This window comes from Pseudophryne corroboree, chromosome 1 (assembly GCF_028390025.1).
Source record: "Pseudophryne corroboree isolate aPseCor3 chromosome 1, aPseCor3.hap2, whole genome shotgun sequence".
NCBI lineage: Eukaryota > Metazoa > Chordata > Amphibia > Anura > Myobatrachidae > Pseudophryne > Pseudophryne corroboree.
Genome location: NC_086444.1, coordinates 112,941,784 through 112,959,502, shown reverse-complemented (window position 1 = coordinate 112,959,502; position 17,719 = coordinate 112,941,784). Strand labels below are relative to the sequence as shown.

Below are 17,719 nucleotides of genomic sequence, written 5' to 3'. Positions count from 1 at the left end.
TATTCCACGCTGTTTGTGGTACCGAAGCCGGACGGCTCGGTGAGACCCATTTTAAATCTGAAATCCTTGAACACTTACATAAAAAGGTTCAAGTTCAAGATGGAGTCACTCAGAGCAGTGATAGCGAACCTGGAAGAAGGGGACTATATGGTGTCTCTGGACATCAAGGATGCTTACCTCCATGTCCCAATTTGCCCTTCTCACCAAGGGTACCTCAGGTTTGTGGTACAGAACTGTCACTATCCGTTTCAGACGCTGCCGTTTGGATTGTCCACAGCACCCCGGGTCTTTACCAAGGTAATGGCCGAAATGATGATTCTTCTTCGAAGAAAAGGCGTCTCAATTATCCCTTACTTGGACGATCTCCTGATAAGGGCAAGGTCCAGAGAACAGTTAGAGGTCGGAGTAGCACTATCTCAAGTAGTACTACGACAGCACGGATGGATTCTAAATATTCCAAAATCGCAGCTGATTCCGACGACACGTCTGCTGTTCCTAGGAATGATTCTGGACACAGTACAGAAAAAGGTGTTTCTCCCGGAAGAGAAAGCCAGGGAGTTATCCGACCTAGTCAGGAACCTCCTAAGACCAGGCCAAGTGTCAGTACATCAATGCACAAGGATCCTGGGAAAGATGGTGGCTTCTTACGAAGCGATTCCATTCGGCAGATTCCACGCAAGAACTTTTCAGTGGGATCTGCTGGACAAATGGTCCGGATCGCATCTTCAAATGCATCAGCGGATAACCCTGTCTCCAAGGACAAGGGTGTCTCTCCTGTGGTGGTTACAGAGTGCTCATCTCCTAGAGGGCCGCAGATTCGGCATTCAGGATTGGGTCCTGGTGACCACGGATGCCAGCCTAAGGGGCTGGGGAGCAGTCACACAGGGAAGAAATTTCCAGGGCTTGTGGTCAAGCATGGAAACGTCACTTCACATAAATATCCTGGAACTCAGGGCCATTTACAATGCCCTAAGTCAGGCAAGACCTCTGCTTCAGGGTCAGCCGGTGTTGATCCAGTCGGACAACATCACGGCAGTCGCCCATGTAAACAGACAGGGCGGCACAAGAAGCAGGAGGGCAATGACGGAAGTGGCAAGGATTCTTCGCTGGGCGGAAAATCATGTGATAGCACTGTCAGCAGTGTTCATTCCGGGAGTGGACAACTGGGAAGCAGACTTCCTCAGCAGACACGATCTTCACCCGGGGGAGTGGGGACTTCACCCAGAAGTCTTCCACATGATTGTGAACCGTTGGGAAAAATCAAAGGTGGACATGATGGCGTCCCGCCTCAACAAAAAACTGGACAGATATTGCGCCAGGTCAAGGGACCCTCAGGCAATAGCTGTGGACGCTCTGGTAACACCGTGGGTGTACCGATCAGTGTATGTGTTCCCTCCTCTTCCTCTCATACCAAAAGTACTGAGAATCATAAGAAGGAGAGGAGTAAAGACTATACTCGTGGCTCCGGATTGGCCAAGAAGGACTTGGTACCCGGAAATTCAAGAGATGCTCACGGAAGACCCGTGGCCTCTACCTCTTAGAAAGGACCTGCTCCAGCAGGGACCATGTCTGTTCCAAGACTTACCGCGGCTGCGTTTGACGGCATGGCGGTTGAACGCCGGATCCTGAAGGAAAAAGGCATTCCGGATGAAGTCATCCCTACCCTGATCAAAGCCAGGAAGGATGTGACCGTACAACATTATCACCGTATTTGGCGAAAATATGTTGCGTGGTGCGAGGCCAGGAAGGCCCCTACAGAGGAATTTCAACTGGGTCGATTCCTGCATTTCCTGCAAACAGGACGGTCTATGGGACTAAAATTAGGGTCCATTAAGGTTCAAATTTCGGCCCTGTCAATATTCTTCCAAAAAGAACTAGCTTCTGTTCCTGAAGTTCAGACGTTTGTCAAGGGAGTACTGCATATACAGCCTCCTTTTGTGCCTCCATTTGCACCTTGGGATCTCAATGTAGTTTTGGGATTCCTAAAATCACATTGGTTTGAACCACTCACCACTGTGGACTTAAAATATCTCACATGGAAAGTGGTAATGCTGTTAGCCCTGGCTTCAGCCAGGCGTGTTTCAGAATTGGCGGCTTTATCCTATAAAAGCCCTTACCTAATTTTTCATACGGACAGGGCAGAATTGAGGACTCGTCCTCAATTTCTCCCTAAGGTGGTTTCAGCATTTCACTTAAACCAGCCTATTGTGGTGCCTGCGGCTACTAGGGACTTGGAGGATTCCAAGTTGCTGGACGTAGTCAGGGCCCTGAAAATATGTTTCCAGGACGGCTGGAGTCAGAAAATCTGACTCGCTGTTTATCCTGTATGCACCCAACAAGCTGGGTGCTCCTGCTTCTAAGCAGACGATTGCTCGTTGGATTTGTAGTACAATTCAGCTTGCACATTCTGTGGCAGGCCTGCCACAGCCAAAATCTGTAAAAGCCCATTCCACACGGAAAGTGGGCTCATCTTGGGCGGCTGCCCGAGGGGTCTCGGCTTTACAACTTTGCCGAGCTGCTACTTGGTCAGGGGCAAACACGTTTGCTAAATTCTACAAATTTGATACCCTGGCTGAGGAGGACCTGGAGTTCTCTCATTCGGTGCTGCAGAGTCATCCGCACTCTCCCGCCCGTTTGGGAGCTTTGGTATAATCCCCATGGTCCTTTCGGAGTCCCCAGCATCCACTAGGACGTTAGAGAAAATAAGAATTTACTTACCGATAATTCTATTTCTCGTAGTCCGTAGTGGATGCTGGGCGCCCATCCCAAGTGCGGATTGTCTGCATTACTTGTACATAGTTATTGTTACAAAAATCGGGTTTTTTGTTGTTGTGAGCTATCTTTTCAGAGGCTCCTTCTGTTATCATGCTGTTAACTGGGTTCAGATCACAAGTTGTACGGTGTGATTGGTGTGGCTGGTAAGAGTCTTACCCGGGATTCAAGATCCTTCCTTATTGTGTACGCTCGTCCGGGCACAGTATCCTTACTGAGGCTTGGAGGAGGGTCATAGGGGGAGGAGCCAGTGCACACCAGGTAGTCCTAAAGCTTTTTACTTTTGTGCCCAGTCTCCTGCGGAGCCGCTATTCCCCATGGTCCTTTCGGAGTCCCCAGCATCCACTACGGACTATGAGAAATAGAATTATCGGTAAGTAAATTCTTATTTTAAACTCTAGCGGCAGATTGTTACACGCAGTTTTTAATGTACTGCTACAGACATATATTAGTAAATTTTCCTGCACAGTAAACCCGCGGGGAACACGCAGTAACCCATAGATTCCGCAATAATTGTCTGAATTTATGGGTTACCCCACACATTGAGTCCCAAAGCTATTCAATTGAGCCTTGCTGCCCAGCCCATTGCATACTGCCTGTTGGTATGCCAGCGGTCATGTGACACCGGAATTCAGACAGCACTCGGGAGAGCAGCGCCGGATCACTGACAGACGGGATGCCGAAGGTATCGGGGCACTCCCTTAGGGATAGGGCCCGAGGTTGACGGAGAGCTGTGTTTAAGCACTATGAGGAGGTCAGCACTAGCCAACCAACCCCTCCCCCCACCCCCCCACCCCACCCCAGGGTTAGCCATATCCGACACCCTGGGAGAGTTAGCCCTAGCCGCCACCCCCCCCCCCCATGGGTTGGGGACGGGGTGGTAAAAATACTTACCCCCTCCAATGCTGGCATATTCAGTGTCGGGATGCCATGGTCGGTCATGTGACTGCCGGCATATCAAATGTATTCCCAGGCCATTAAACCCCAGAAGATGCATTTAACATGGCAAAATCTGCATAAAGTGCACCCTCTGGGGCTTAATGCGTGAAGTAACGAACCTTATTTGAACGGCGCAGGATTGAAAATTAGCCCATGATCCTGAGCAACGTCTCCATTCTTATTTGCTGCATTGAACTTATCTTGGCCGCCAGGCATAATTTTCTAACGCCACACGCAATCCTATCAAAAGTTTTTCAGATGTAAAACAGTCAATTCTATAGACTACGGTGAAAGCGCATATTGCAATTCATACATCAAGGGCCTGTTTGGCTGAGCTACAGGTGCAAATCCTTCTCTACCAGTCCCACCTGTCTTGTTGCCACATCTGCCAGCCTGCATACAGATGAATAATCCCTCAGAGGTAACTTTGTACTCCATCTGTAGACGTTATGTGCATGGAGCGTGAGGATGTTACAGCAGCTGATGTAATGTATAGAACATAGTTTCCTTTTCATATATACTCTATAACTGTAATTACATTGTTGCTCGTCTGTCTCTGCAGTTGCATTGATTACATATTGATCTAGACTAGAAGATTTATTTTTTTTCTTTGAAATTTGGGTAACCATTTACAGTTTTCTAAACTTTTATGTCAGACAACCAAAGTAAAAAAAATAAAAATACATAAATTGTACCGCGTGCTTTTTAGTATTTAAATAATTACATTTGACTTATGTCGGTAACAATTGACGATGCTTAAATAACTGTTACAGCATGTAACTGGCAAGTGATAAGGGCCATCCACACGTACCAATGTGTACAGAGATGTGTGCTGAGTGATCTATCACAGAACGCTCAGCACACATCTCTGTCCCGCTCAGCACACAGCACGATGTGAAGGGGGAAGGGGCGCTCACTTCACACAGCAGTGAAGTGAGCGATCTAACTAGATTTGGCCTGCATGAAGGCCAATCTAGAGTCGGCGATAGCGACACACCGCTATCGCTATGGGGCATACACACAGAAAGATCCGTGCTTAATTTCTAAGCAATCTAGTCATATTGCTTAGAAATTCAGCATACATCTCTCCGTGTGTACTCCCCTTTACAGTATATTCATCTTACATCAGAGCTGAGTTTACCTTTCCCATAAAACAGTACATTATAGCTTTTCTCTAACGTCCTAGTGGATGCTGGGGACTCCGTCAGGACCATGGGGATAGCGGGCTCCGCAGGAGACAGGGCACATCTAAAAAGCTTTTTAGGTCACATGGTGTGTACTGGCTCCTCCCCCTATGACCCTCCTCCAAGCCTCAGTTAGGTTTTTGTGCCCGTCCGAGAGGGTGCAATCTAGGTGGCTCTCTTAAAGAGCTAGTTAGAAAAGTTTTTTTTTAGGTTTCTAATCAGTGTCTCCTGCTGGCGACAGGAGCACTGCAACGAGGGACTTAGGGGAGAGACTTGCAACTCACCTGCCTGCAGGAGGATTGAAGTCTTAGGCTACTGGACACTGAGCTCCAGAGGGAGTCGGAACACAGGTCAGCCTGGGGTTCGTCCCGGAGCCGCGCCGCCGATCCCCCTTACAGACGCTGAAGAACGGCAGAACGGAGGTCCGGAAACAGGCGGCAGAAGACTTCAGTCTTCATAGAGGTAGCGCACAGCACTGCAGCTGTGCGCCATTGTTGCTACACGGCTCACGGATCTCGGTCACGGAGGGTGCAGGGCGCTGCTGGGGGCGCCCTGGGCAGCAATATAGAGTACCTTAGAGGCAAATAAATACATCACATATAGCCATTAAGGCTATATGTATGTATTTAACCCAGGCCAGTTTTCCTAATAACCGGGAGAAAAGCCCGCCGTGAAAGGGGCGGAGCTTATTCTCCTCAGCACTCAGCGCCATTTTCCTGACCAGCTCCGCTGGTGAGGAAGGCTCCCACTCTCCCCTGCACTACAGAAACAGGGTTAAAGAGAAGGGGGGCATAAATTGGCGATATAATTATATATTAAGAGCCCATATATAGAAACAACACCTTCTAGGGTTGTTATATACATTATGGCGCTTTTGGTGTGTGCTGGCAAACTCTCCCTCTGTCTCCCCAAAGGGCTAGTGGGTCCTGTCCTCTATCAGAGCATTCCCTGTATGTGTGTGCTGTAGGTCGGTACGTGTGTGTCGACATGTATGAGGAAAATGTTGGTGAGGAGACGGAGAAAATTGCCTGTAATGGTGATGTCACTCTCTAGGGAGTCGACACCAGAATGGATGGCTTACTTATGGAATTACGTGATAATGTCAACACGCTGCAAGCCGGTTGACGACATGAGACAGCCGGCGGACAAATTAGTATCGGTCCAGGCGTCTCAGACACCGTCAGGGGCTTGTAAAAACGCCCATTTACATCAGTCGGTCGACAGACACTGACACGGACACTGACCCCAGTGTCGACGGTGAAGAAACAAACGTATTTTTCCTTTAGGGCCACAAGTTACATGTTAAGGGCAATGAAGGAGGTGTTACGTATTTCTGATACCACAAGTACCACAAATAAGGGTATTTTGTAGGGTGGGAAAAAACTACTTGTAGTTTTGCCTAAATCAGATAAATTAAATGAAGTGTGTGATGATACGTGGGGTTCCTCCGACAGAAAGTTATGGGCGGTATACCCTTTTTCCCGCCAGTAGTAAGGGCGAGTTGGAAAACACACCTTAGGGTGGACAAGGCGCTCACACGCTTATAAAAAACATGGCGTTACCGTTTCCAGATACGGCCGCCCTCAAGGAGCCAGCTGATAGGAAGCTGGAAAATATCATAACAGTATATACACACATACTGGTGTTATACTACGACCAGCAATCGCCTCAGCCTGGATGTGCAGCGCTGAGGGGGCTTGGTCGGATTTCCTGACTGAAAATTTTGATACCCTTGACAGGGACAGGATTTTATTGTCTATAGAGCATTTTAAGGATGCATTTCTATATATGTGTGATGCGCAGAGGCATATTTGCATTCTGGCATCAAGAGTAAATGTGATGTACATATCTGCCAGACGAAGACACGACAGTGGTCAGGTGAGGCAGATTCCAGACGGCATATGGAAGTATTGCCGTATAAAGGGGCGGTCCATTGGACCTGGTGGCTATGGCAACAGCTGAAAAATCCACCTTTTGTTACCCCGAGTCACATATTGGCAGAAAAGGACACAGTCTTTTCAGTCTCAGTCCTTTCGTCCCCATACGGGCAGGCGGGCGAAGGCCAGTCATATCTGCCCAGGGGGAGAGGAAAGGGAAGAAGACTGCAGCAAGCAGCTCATTCCCAGGAGCAGAAGCTCCTCACGGCTTCTGCCAAGTCCGCAGCATAACGCTGGGGCCGTACAAGCGGACTCAGGTGCGGTAGGGGGTCATCTCAAGAGTTTCAGCAACACTCGCAAGGGAACTCCGGGATCCTACATGTAATATCCCAGGTGTACATTGGAAATTCGAGACGTCTCCCCCTCACACAATTCACAGGCTGTATTCCCAGCAGGTGATAATCAAAGTACCCTTCTTACAACAAGGAAGGGGGTAGTATTCCACACTATATTGTGGTACTGAAGCCAACCGGCTCGGTGAGATCTGAAATATTTGAACACTTACATACAAGCGTTCAAATCAAGATGGAGTCACTCGGAGCAGTGATAGCGAACCAGGAAGAAGGGGACGATATGATGTCACTGGATATCAGGGACGTTTACCTACAGGTCCAAATTTGCCCTTCTCACCAAGGGTACTTCAGGTTCCTGGTACAGAACTGTCACTATCAGTTCAGACGCTGCCGTTTGGATTGTCCACGGCGCCCCGGGTCTTTACCAAGGTAATGGCCGGAATGAGGATTTTTCTTATAAGAAACATGGACGCTTTCCTGATAAGGGCAAGGTCCAGAGAACAGTTGGAGGTCGGAGTAGCACTATCTTAAGTAGTTCTACGACAGCACGAGTGGATTCTAAATATTCCAAAATCGCAGCTTTTTCCGACGACACGTCTACTGTTCCTAGGGAAGATTCTGGACACAGTCCAGAAAAACGTGTTTCTCCCAGTGGAGAAAACCAGGGAGTTATCCGAGCTAATCGGGATCCTCCTAAAACCAGGAAAAGTGTCAGTGCATCATTGCACAAGAGTCCTGGTAAAAATGGTGGCTTATTACGAAGCAATTCCATTCGGCAGATTTTCCGCAAGAACTCTTCAGTGGGATCTGCTGGACAAATGGTCCGGATCGCATCCTCAGATGCATCAGCGGATAACCCTATATCCAAGGAAAAGGGGTCTCTCCTGTGGTGATTACAGAGTGCTCATCTTCTAGAGGGCCGCAGATTCGGCATTCAGGATTGGATGCCGGTGACCACGGAGGCCAGCCTGAGAGGCTGGGGAACAGTCACACAAGGAAAAAATTTCCAGGGAAGTGTGATTAAGTCTGGAGAATTCTCTCCGCATAAATAAGCTTAGAGCAAATTTATAATGCTCTAAACTTAGCTAGACCTCTGCTTCAAGGTCAGCCGGTATTGATCCAGTGGGATAACATCACGGCAGTCGCCCACGTAAACAGAAGGGCGGCACAAGAAGCAGGAGGGCAGTGAAAACTGCAAGGATTTTTCGCTAGGCGGAAAATCATGTGATAGCACTGTCAGCAGTGTTCTTTCCGGGAGTGGACGACTGGGAAGCAGACTTCCTCTGCAGGCATGACCTCCACCCGGGAGAGTGGAAACTTCATAGGGAAGTTTTTCAACATGATTGTGGACCGTTGGCAAAGACCAAAGGTGGACATGATGGCGTCCCGCCCGAACAAAAAACGGGACAGGTATTCCGCCAGGTCATGAGACCTTCAGGCGATAGCTGCGGATGTTCTGGTAACACCGTGGGTGTACCAGTCTGTGTATGTGTTCCCTCCTCTGTTTCTCATAACCAGGGTATTGAGAATTATAAGACATAGAGGAGTATGAACTATACTAGTGGCTCCGGATTGGCCAAGAGGGACTTGGTACCCGGAACTTCAAGAAATGCTCACAGAGGACTAAGGGCCTGGGGAGCTAAGAAGGGACTTGATTCAGCAAGTACCATGTCTATTCCAAGACTTACCGCGGCTGCGTTTGACGGCATGGCGGTTGAATGCCGGATCCTGAGGGGAAAAGGCATTCCATAAGAGGTCATACCTACCCTGGTCAAAGCCAGGAAGGAGGTGACCGCACAACGTCATCACCACATGTGGTGAAAATATGTTGCGTGGGTGAGGCCAGGAAGGCTCCACGACGGAAATTCAACTAGGTCGATTTCTACACTTCCTGAAAACAGGAGTGTTTTGGACCTCAAATTGGGGTTCATTAACATTTAAATTTCGGCCCTGTAGATTTTCTTCCAGAAAGAATTGACTTCAGTTCCTGAAGTCCAGATTGTAAAGGATGTATTGCATATACAGTTTTTTTGTGCCCCTAGGGGCACCGTGAGATCTCAACATAGTGTTGGGATTTCTTAAAATCATATTGGTTTGAACCGCTCAAATCTGTGGATTTGAAATATCTCACATGGAAAGTGACCATGCTGTTGACAAATATCTCACATGGGAAGTGACCATGTTGTTAGCCCTGGCCTCGGCCAGGCGATTGTCAGAATGGGCGGCTTTGTCTTACAAAAGCCCATATTAAAATTTTCCATTTGAACAGGACAGAACTGGGACTCGTCTCCAGTTTCTTCATAAAGGGGTGTCAGCGTTTTCACCTGAAACAACCTCTTGTGGTGCCTGCGGCTACTAGGGACTTGGAGGACTCCAAGTTACTAGACGTGGTCAGGGCCCTAAAAATATATATATATATATATATATATATATATATATATATGTGGAAGGGGGGGATAGGGGTACCAGCGACTTACAGTGTCTAATGAAAATGAAAATAAATATGAAGAATATAGCAGGATACGGTTTCCCAAAAAAGAATAACAAATTTATTTATACAATTTAGAATAAAATACAGGGATAAAAAATGGATATAAAAGCTGGATAGTAGGAGCAATAAAAAAATATAAAAAAGATTATATATGAAAGTAAATGCAGTTGTGCTAGAACCCTAAAACACCTAAAATCAGTAAAAACAATTTTCTACTGATAAAAGTGTGTAAAAAATAAACAATGATGCTTATCTTTGAGAATGGAGGGTCAGTGGAGGTGTACCCTAAAAATAAATGCAGTTGTGCTAGAACCCTAGAACACCTAAAATCAGTAAAAACAATTTTCTACTGATAAAAGTATGTAAAAAATAAACAATGATGCTTATCTTTGAGAATGGAGGATCAGTGGAGGTGTACCCAACGCGTTTCGTCCTCAGACTTCATCAAGGGGTGGAGGACTAGTGTGCGAACACTTCTATTTATACCAGTGGTCATTAAGGAAGGATGTCTATGACATCACTTCCTGTTAGTGTTTAACATTAAAAATTCTGACACAAAATGTTGTTACAAATATAGGGAATGGATGCTGTTACTTGTAATAAGTTAAAATGTGTTTTTAAAGTGCAAAACGAGAACTGTACATGGAGAAATGTTGATAACATTATAAAACTCGTAAAGGACGCATTCCGCGTCACTTCCGCCCCACTTCCTGTGTCCTTTCCGTCCCACTGCGCATGCGCATCGGGCGCCGCTTCCGGAAACAAAGTCCACAGAGTTACATAGTTCTTGCCCTTCATCCGGTTGGGCGTGGGAATCCTTTTGCCAATCTTCCGGCTGGGCGGGTCTGTGAGGTCTTGTCACGGCTGCTTCCATCATCTCCATGGTGATTTGTAGTTTTAAGCTGCAGTGATGCGGCGGCCATCTTTGGAGTGATTTTGTATATATTTTCAGCTCCTACTGTCGCCATCTTTGAGGGGCCTTTGGATAGCGGACACATCCTCTTATTTGGAGTGCGCAAGCAGCTCAGAATAAATAAAAATAAACACAAAACGCACATGTTAATATTTGTATATATACTTAGCTTAAAAAGACAATTCTAAAAAAAGGGTAATCCATATGGATATGTAAATTGCGTGGTGGACAAAAACGATTGACATGTTTTATACTCAGACTAAACTTTTAGTGCTGTTATTGTTTTCTGGATGCTAATAAACCTTAGTATTACTTATGCAGAGAGTATTATCTATTAAATATTATTTGGACCTTTCATTTAGACACATAGCATATTTAGGGATATTTTAGGTAAAAAGTGAGTATTTATTGTAGGATATTACATGAATATATACCAAAGATTTAAAGTAAATAAATATAATAAATTGATGAGCTGGTGCAAAGTGATTGGGAATACATGATTGTAATAAGTGAGAGGGGGAGGGGTTTGGAGTAAACTTTTTTTGAAAACTCCTGTGATGGTGGATACGAGGTGTGAAGGTGGTGTATAAAAAATATATATATAATAAAAATATATATATATAATAAATATAAAAAAAAAAAAATATATAATAATAATAAAAGTGAGGAGTATATGGCTTTGGTGAAACTGGTATAATAAATATTACAGTACTGTGAAGTGTGAATATACATATGTCAATATTCCCTTATAATATTGCCGTTACGAGTTCTCTGGTCTGCCCTTATACAGTACCCAATCTTCTCAAGTGGTTACCCACTTGGTACTGATTGGGCCCAACACTGCTTAGCTTCCAAGATCGGACGAGATTGGGCGTGTGCCAGTGCGGTGTGACTGTATTCATTGGCGAAATGACTTATTCACACAGTAACAGGTTTTTATTAGGAATATATGACACTCTATCTTATGAATTAACAAGGTGCAAGGTGCCAAGTGGAATAAAGTAAAATGTACTATACACATCCATATTGCTTGCTTGTCAACGCCTTCTTCACAAAAAGGGTGCGATTTCGTATCCTTCATTGAAGCCAAGAGGATGTGTAGTTTTTAGTTGAAAAATCCAGAACATTTCTCTTTGGGAGAGTTTCTTGGCCAAGTCTCCACCTCTATCGCCACTGGTCACGTGTTCGATGGCTTTGAAGGACATCTCTTCTGGATTTGAGTTGTGTTCAAGTAGGAAATGTCTATAAAGTAGGTGGGTTTCCAGTTTATTCTTGATACTCCTCACGTGCTCTTGTATTCTGATCTTGAGAGTTCTTTTTGTCTTTCCCACATATTTTTTGTGGCATGTGCATTCTATTAAGTATATTACCGATGTAATGTTGCAATTCATAAACTGTTTAATTTTGAACTCCTGGGTGCCGTCTGTTGTGCTAAAGGTTTTTCTGTTAGGGTTGAGATATTTGCAGATATTACAGTGTCCACATTTGTAGGATCCAGTACATTTGGGTAAGGTAAATAGGTTATTTTCAGTAGGTAATTCCCGTAACATGCTGGGTGCAAGGATGTCCTTAAGGTTTCTTGATTTTCGAAACACGAGTTCTGGTTGGGTCGGGAGGATTTCCTTAAGGATGGGATCCATAAGGAGTATGGGCCAGTGATTTCTTAATGAAGTTCTGATGGCATGTTCATGGTTGCTGTAGGTCGTTATGAATGAGACCGCTTCCTTCTTCTCTGTCTTATCCTTATATATCAGCAGATTTTTTCTCTCCAGATTACTCGTCTTACTGATTGCTTTGTCCAGAATCGCTTTGGGGTATTTCTTCTCCTCGAACCTTTTCCTATATATTCCCAATTGTTCTTCACAGTCTCTAGTTTGGTTGCAGTTCCTCTTGATTCGATGAAATTGAGAATAAGGTATATTATCTTTCCATCTTTTTGAATGATTACTTTTGTAGTGTAAATAGCTGTTCTTATCAACAGGTTTGATGTAGTTTTTGGTGGAAACCGTACCTTGTTCTCCGGTTAAAATCAGGTCCAGGAATTCAATGGATGTTTTGTTTAAATTACAGGTAAATGAAAGATTAAAATCGTTGATCTGTAAAAGTTTAAAAAAGTCCATATATATATATAGTTAGGACGGCTGGAGTCAGAAAGTCTGACTTGCTGTTTATACTGTATACACCCAACAAGCTGGGTGCTCATGCTTCTAAGCAGTCTATTGCACGCTGGATTTGTAGTACAATTCAGCTTGCACATTCTGTGGCAGGCCTGCCACAGACGAAATATGTGGATGCCCATTCCACAAGGAAGGGGGCTCATCCTGGGCGGCTGCCCGAGGAGTCTCGGCATTACAACTTTGCCGAGCAGCTACGTGGTCAGGGGAGAACACGTTTGTAAAATTTTACAAATTTTGATACTCTGGCTAAGGAGGACCTGGAGTTCTCTCATTCGGTGCTGCAGAGTCATCCGCACTCTCCCGCCCGTTTGGGAGCTTTGGTATAATCCCCATGGTCCTGACGGAGTCCCCAGCATCCACTAGGACGTTAGAGAAAATAAGAATTTACTTACCGATAATTCTATTTCTCGTAGTCCGTAGTGGATGCTGGGCGCCCATCCCAAGTGCGGATTGTCTGCAATGCTTGTACATAGTTATTGTTACAAAAAATCGGGTTATTACTATTGTTGTGAGCCATCTTTTCGGAGGCTACTTCGTTTTGTTATCATACTGTTAACTGGGTTCAGATCACAAGTTGTACGGTGTGATTGGTGTGGCTGGTATGAGTCTTACCCGGGATTCAAGATCCTTCCTTATTGTGTACGCTCGTCCGGGCACAGTACCTAACTGAGGCTTGGAGGAGGGTCATAGGGGGAGGAGCCAGTACACACCATGTGACCTAAAAAGCTTTTTAGATGTGCCCTGTCTCCTGCGGAGCCCGCTATCCCCATGGTCCTGACGGAGTCCCCAGCATCCACTACGGACTACGAGAAATAGAATTATCGGTAAGTAAATTCTTATTATTATCTGTTCTAATTGCGTGAACTCTTATGAACTCCTAATTTATTTTTTCTCTATCGTCCTAGTGGATGCTGGGGTTCCTGAAAGGACCATGGGGAATAGCGGCTCCGCAGGAGACAGGGCACAAAAAGTAAAGCTTTAGGATCAGGTGGTGTGCACTGGCTCCTCCCCCTATGACCCTCCTCCAAGCCTCAGTTAGATTTTTGTGCCCGGCCGAGAAGGGTGCAATCTAGGTGGCTCTCCTAAAGAGCTGCTTAGAAAAGTTTAGCTTAGGTTTTTTATTTTACAGTGAGTCCTGCTGGCAACAGGATCACTGCAACGAGGGACTTAGGGCAGAAGAAGTGAACTCACCTGCGTGCAGGATGGATTGGCTTCTTTGGCTACTGGACATTAGCTCCAGAGGGACGATCACAGGTACAGCCTGGATGGTCACCGGAGCCTCGCCGCCGGCCCCCTTGCAGATGCTGAAACAAGAAGAAGGTCCAGAATCGGCGGCATGAAGACTCCTCAGTCTTCTTAAGGTAGCGCACAGCACTGCAGCTGTGCGCCATTTCCTCTCAGCACACTTCACACGGCAGTCACTGAGGGTGCAGGGCGCTGGAAGGGGGGCGCCCTGGGAGGCAATGAAAACCTATTTTTGGCTAAAAATACCTCACATATAGCCTCCGGGGGCTATATGGAGATATTTAACCCCTGCCAGAATCCGTTAAGAGCGGGAGACGAGGCCGCCGAAAAAGGGGCGGGGCCTATCTCCTCAGCACACAGCGCCATTTTCCCTCACAGAAAGGCTGGAGGGAAGGCTCCCAGGCTCTCCCCTGCACTGCACTACAGAAACAGGGTTAAAACAGAGAGGGGGGGCACTAATTTGGCGTTAGAAATATATAAAAAAGATGCTATAAGGGAAAACACTTATATAAGGTTGTCCCTATATAATTATAGCGTTTTTGGTGTGTGCTGGCAAACTCTCCCTCTGTCTCTCCAAAGGGCTAGTAGGTCCTGTCCTCTATCAGAGCATTCCCTGTGTGTGTGCTGTGTGTCGGTACGTGTGTGTCGACATGTATGAGGACGATGTTGGTGAGGAGGCGGAGCAATTGCCTGTAATGGTGATGTCACTCTCTAGGGAGTCGACACCGGAATGGATGGCTTATTTAGGGAATTACGTGATAATGTCAACACGCGGCAAGGTCGGTTGACGACATGAGACGGCCGACAAACAATTAGTACCGGTCCAGACGTCTCAAAAACACCGTCAGGGGTTTTAAAACGCCTGTTTACTTTAGTCGGTCGACACAGACAGGGACACTGAATCCAGTGTCGACGGTGAATAAACAAACGTATTCCTTATTAGGGCCACACGTTAAGGGCAATGAAGGAGGTGTTACATATTTCTGATACTACAAGTACCACAAAAGAGGGTATTATGTGGGATGTGAAAAAACTACCGTAGTTTTTCCTGAATCAGATAAATTAAATGAAGTGTGTGATGATGCGTGGGTTCCCCCCGATAGAAAATATGGGCGGTATACCCTTTCCCGCCAGAAGTTAGGGCGCGTTGGGAAACACCCCTTAGGGTGGATAAGGCGCTCACACGCTTATCAGAACAAGTGGCGGTACCGTCTATAGATAGGGCCGTCCTCAAGGAGCCAGCTGACAGGAGGCTGGAAAATATCATAAAAAGTATATACACACATACTGGTGTTATACTGCGACCAGCGATCGCCTCAGCCTGGATGTGCAGAGCTGGGGTGGCTTGGTCGGATTCCCTGACTAAAAATATTGATACCCTTGACAGGGACAGTATTTTATTGACTATAGAGCATTTAAAGGATGCATTTCTATATATGCGAGATGCACAGAGGGATATTTGCACTCTGGCATCAAGAGTAAGTGCGATGTCCATATCTGCCAGAAGATGTTTATGGACACGACAGTGGTCAGGTGATGCAGATTCCAAACGGCACAAAGGTGTATGGCCGTATAAAGGAAGAGGAGTTATTTGGGGTCGGTCCATCGGACCTGGTGGCCACGGCAACTGCTGGAAAATCCACCGTTTTTTACCCTAAGTCACATCTCTGCAGAAAAAGACACCGTCTTTTCAGCTTCAGTCCTTTCGTCCCTATAAGAGTCATATCTGCCCAGGGATAGAGGAAAGGGAAGAAGACTGCAGCAGGCAGCCCATTCCCAGGAACAGAAGCGTTCCACCGCTTCTGACAAGCTCTCAGCATGACGCTGAGACCGTACAGGACCCCTGGATCCTACAAGTAGTATCCCAGGGGTACAGATTGGAATGTCGAGACGTTTCCCCTGCGCAGGCTCCTGAAGTCTGCTTTACCAAGGTCTCCCTCCGACAAGGAGGCAGTATGGGAAACAATTCACGAGCTGTATTCCCAGCAGGTGATAATTAAATTACCCCTCCTACAACAAGAAAAGGGGTATTATTCCACACTATATTGTGGTACTGAAGCCAGAAGGCTAGGTGAGACCTATTCTAAATCTAAAAAAATTTGAACACTTACAAAGGTTCAAATCAAGATGGAGTCACTCAGAGCAGTGATAACGAACCGGGAAGAAGGGGACTATATGGTGTCCCGAGACATCAGGGATGCTTACCTCCATGTCCCAAATTTGCCCTTATCACTAAGGGTACCTCAGGTTCGTGGTACAGAACTGTCACTATCAGTTTCAGACGCTGCCGTTTGGATTGTCCACGGCACCCCGGGTCTTTACCAAGGTAATGGCCGAAATGATGGTTCTTCTTCGAAGAAAAGGCGTCTTAATTATCCCTTACTTGGACGATCTCCTGATAAGGGCAAAGTCCAGGGAACAGTTGGAGGTCGGAGTAGCACTATCTCGGATACTGTTACAACAGCAGGGGTGGATTCTAAATATTCCAAAATCGCAGCTGATCCCGACAACAAGTCTCCTGTGCTTAGGGATGATTCTGGACACAGTCCAGAAAAAGGTGTTTCTCCCGGAAGAGAAAGCCAGGGAGTTATCCGAGCTAGTCAGGAACCTCCTAAAATCAGTGCATCATTGCACAAGGGCCATGGTAAAAAAATGGTGACTTCCTTCGAAGCAATTCCAGTCGGCAGATTTCATGCAAGAACTTTTCAGTGGGATCTGCTGGACAAATGGTCCGGATCGCATCTTCAGATGCATCAGCGGATAACCCTATATCCAAGGACAAGGGTGTCTCTCCTGTGGTGGTTACAGAGTGCTCATCTTCTAGAGGGCCGCAGATTCGGCATTCAGTTTTGGATGTTGGTGACCACGGAGGCCAGCCCGAGAGGCTGGGGAGCAGTCACACAAGGAAAAAATTTCCAGGGAGTGTGATCAAGTCTGGAGACTTTTCTCCACATAAATATAGCTAAGGGTAAATTTATAATGCTCTAAGCTTAGCAAGACCTCTGCTTCAAGGTCAGCCGGTATTGATCCAGTGGGATAAAACATCACGGCAGTCGCCCACGTAAATAGACAGGGCGGCACAAGAAGCAGGAGGGCAGTGGCAAAAACTGCAAGGACTTTTCGCTGGGCGGAAAATCATGTGATAGCACTGTCAGCAGTGTTTCATTCCGGGAATGGAAACTTGGAAGCAGACTTCCTCAGTAGGCACGACCTCCACCCGGCAGAGTGGGAACTTCATGGGGAAGTTTTCCACATGATTGTAAACCGTTGGGAATTACCAAAGGTGGACATGATGGCGTCCCGTCTGAACAAAAAACGGGACAGGTATTGCGCCAGGTTAAGAGACCCTCAGGCAATAGCTGTGGACGTTCTGGTAACACCGTGGGTGTACCAGTCGGTGTATGTGTTCCATCCTCTGCTTTTCATACCTAAGGTACTGAGAATTATAAGACGTAGAGGAGTAAGAACTATACTCATGGCTCCGGATTGGCCAAGAAGGACTTGGTACCCGGAACTTCAAGAGATGCTCACAGAGGACTTATGGCCTCTGCCGCTAAGAAGGGACTTGTTTCAGCAAGTACCATGTCTGTTCCAAGACTTACCGCAGCTGCGTTTGACGGCATGGCGGTGGAACGCCGGATCCTAAGGGAAAAGGCATTCAGGAAGAGGTCATTCCTACCCTGGTCAAAGCCAGAAAGGAGGTGACCGCACAACATTATCACCACATGTGGCGAAAATATGTTGCGTGGTGTGAGGCCAGGAAGGCCC

The 17,719-nt window shown here is 46.4% G+C and overlaps 1 protein-coding gene and 1 pseudogene across 1 annotated transcript in view; one reads left to right on the top strand and one right to left on the bottom strand.

Annotated features, from left to right (window-relative positions):
• Positions 1 to 17,719, top strand: part of NDUFS4 (NADH:ubiquinone oxidoreductase subunit S4) — a 299,270-nt gene that overhangs the window by 140,980 nt on the left and 140,571 nt on the right. The gene's annotated exons all lie outside the window — the stretch shown is intronic.
• LOC134943809 (5S ribosomal RNA) lies at positions 11,311 to 11,429 on the bottom strand (annotated as a pseudogene).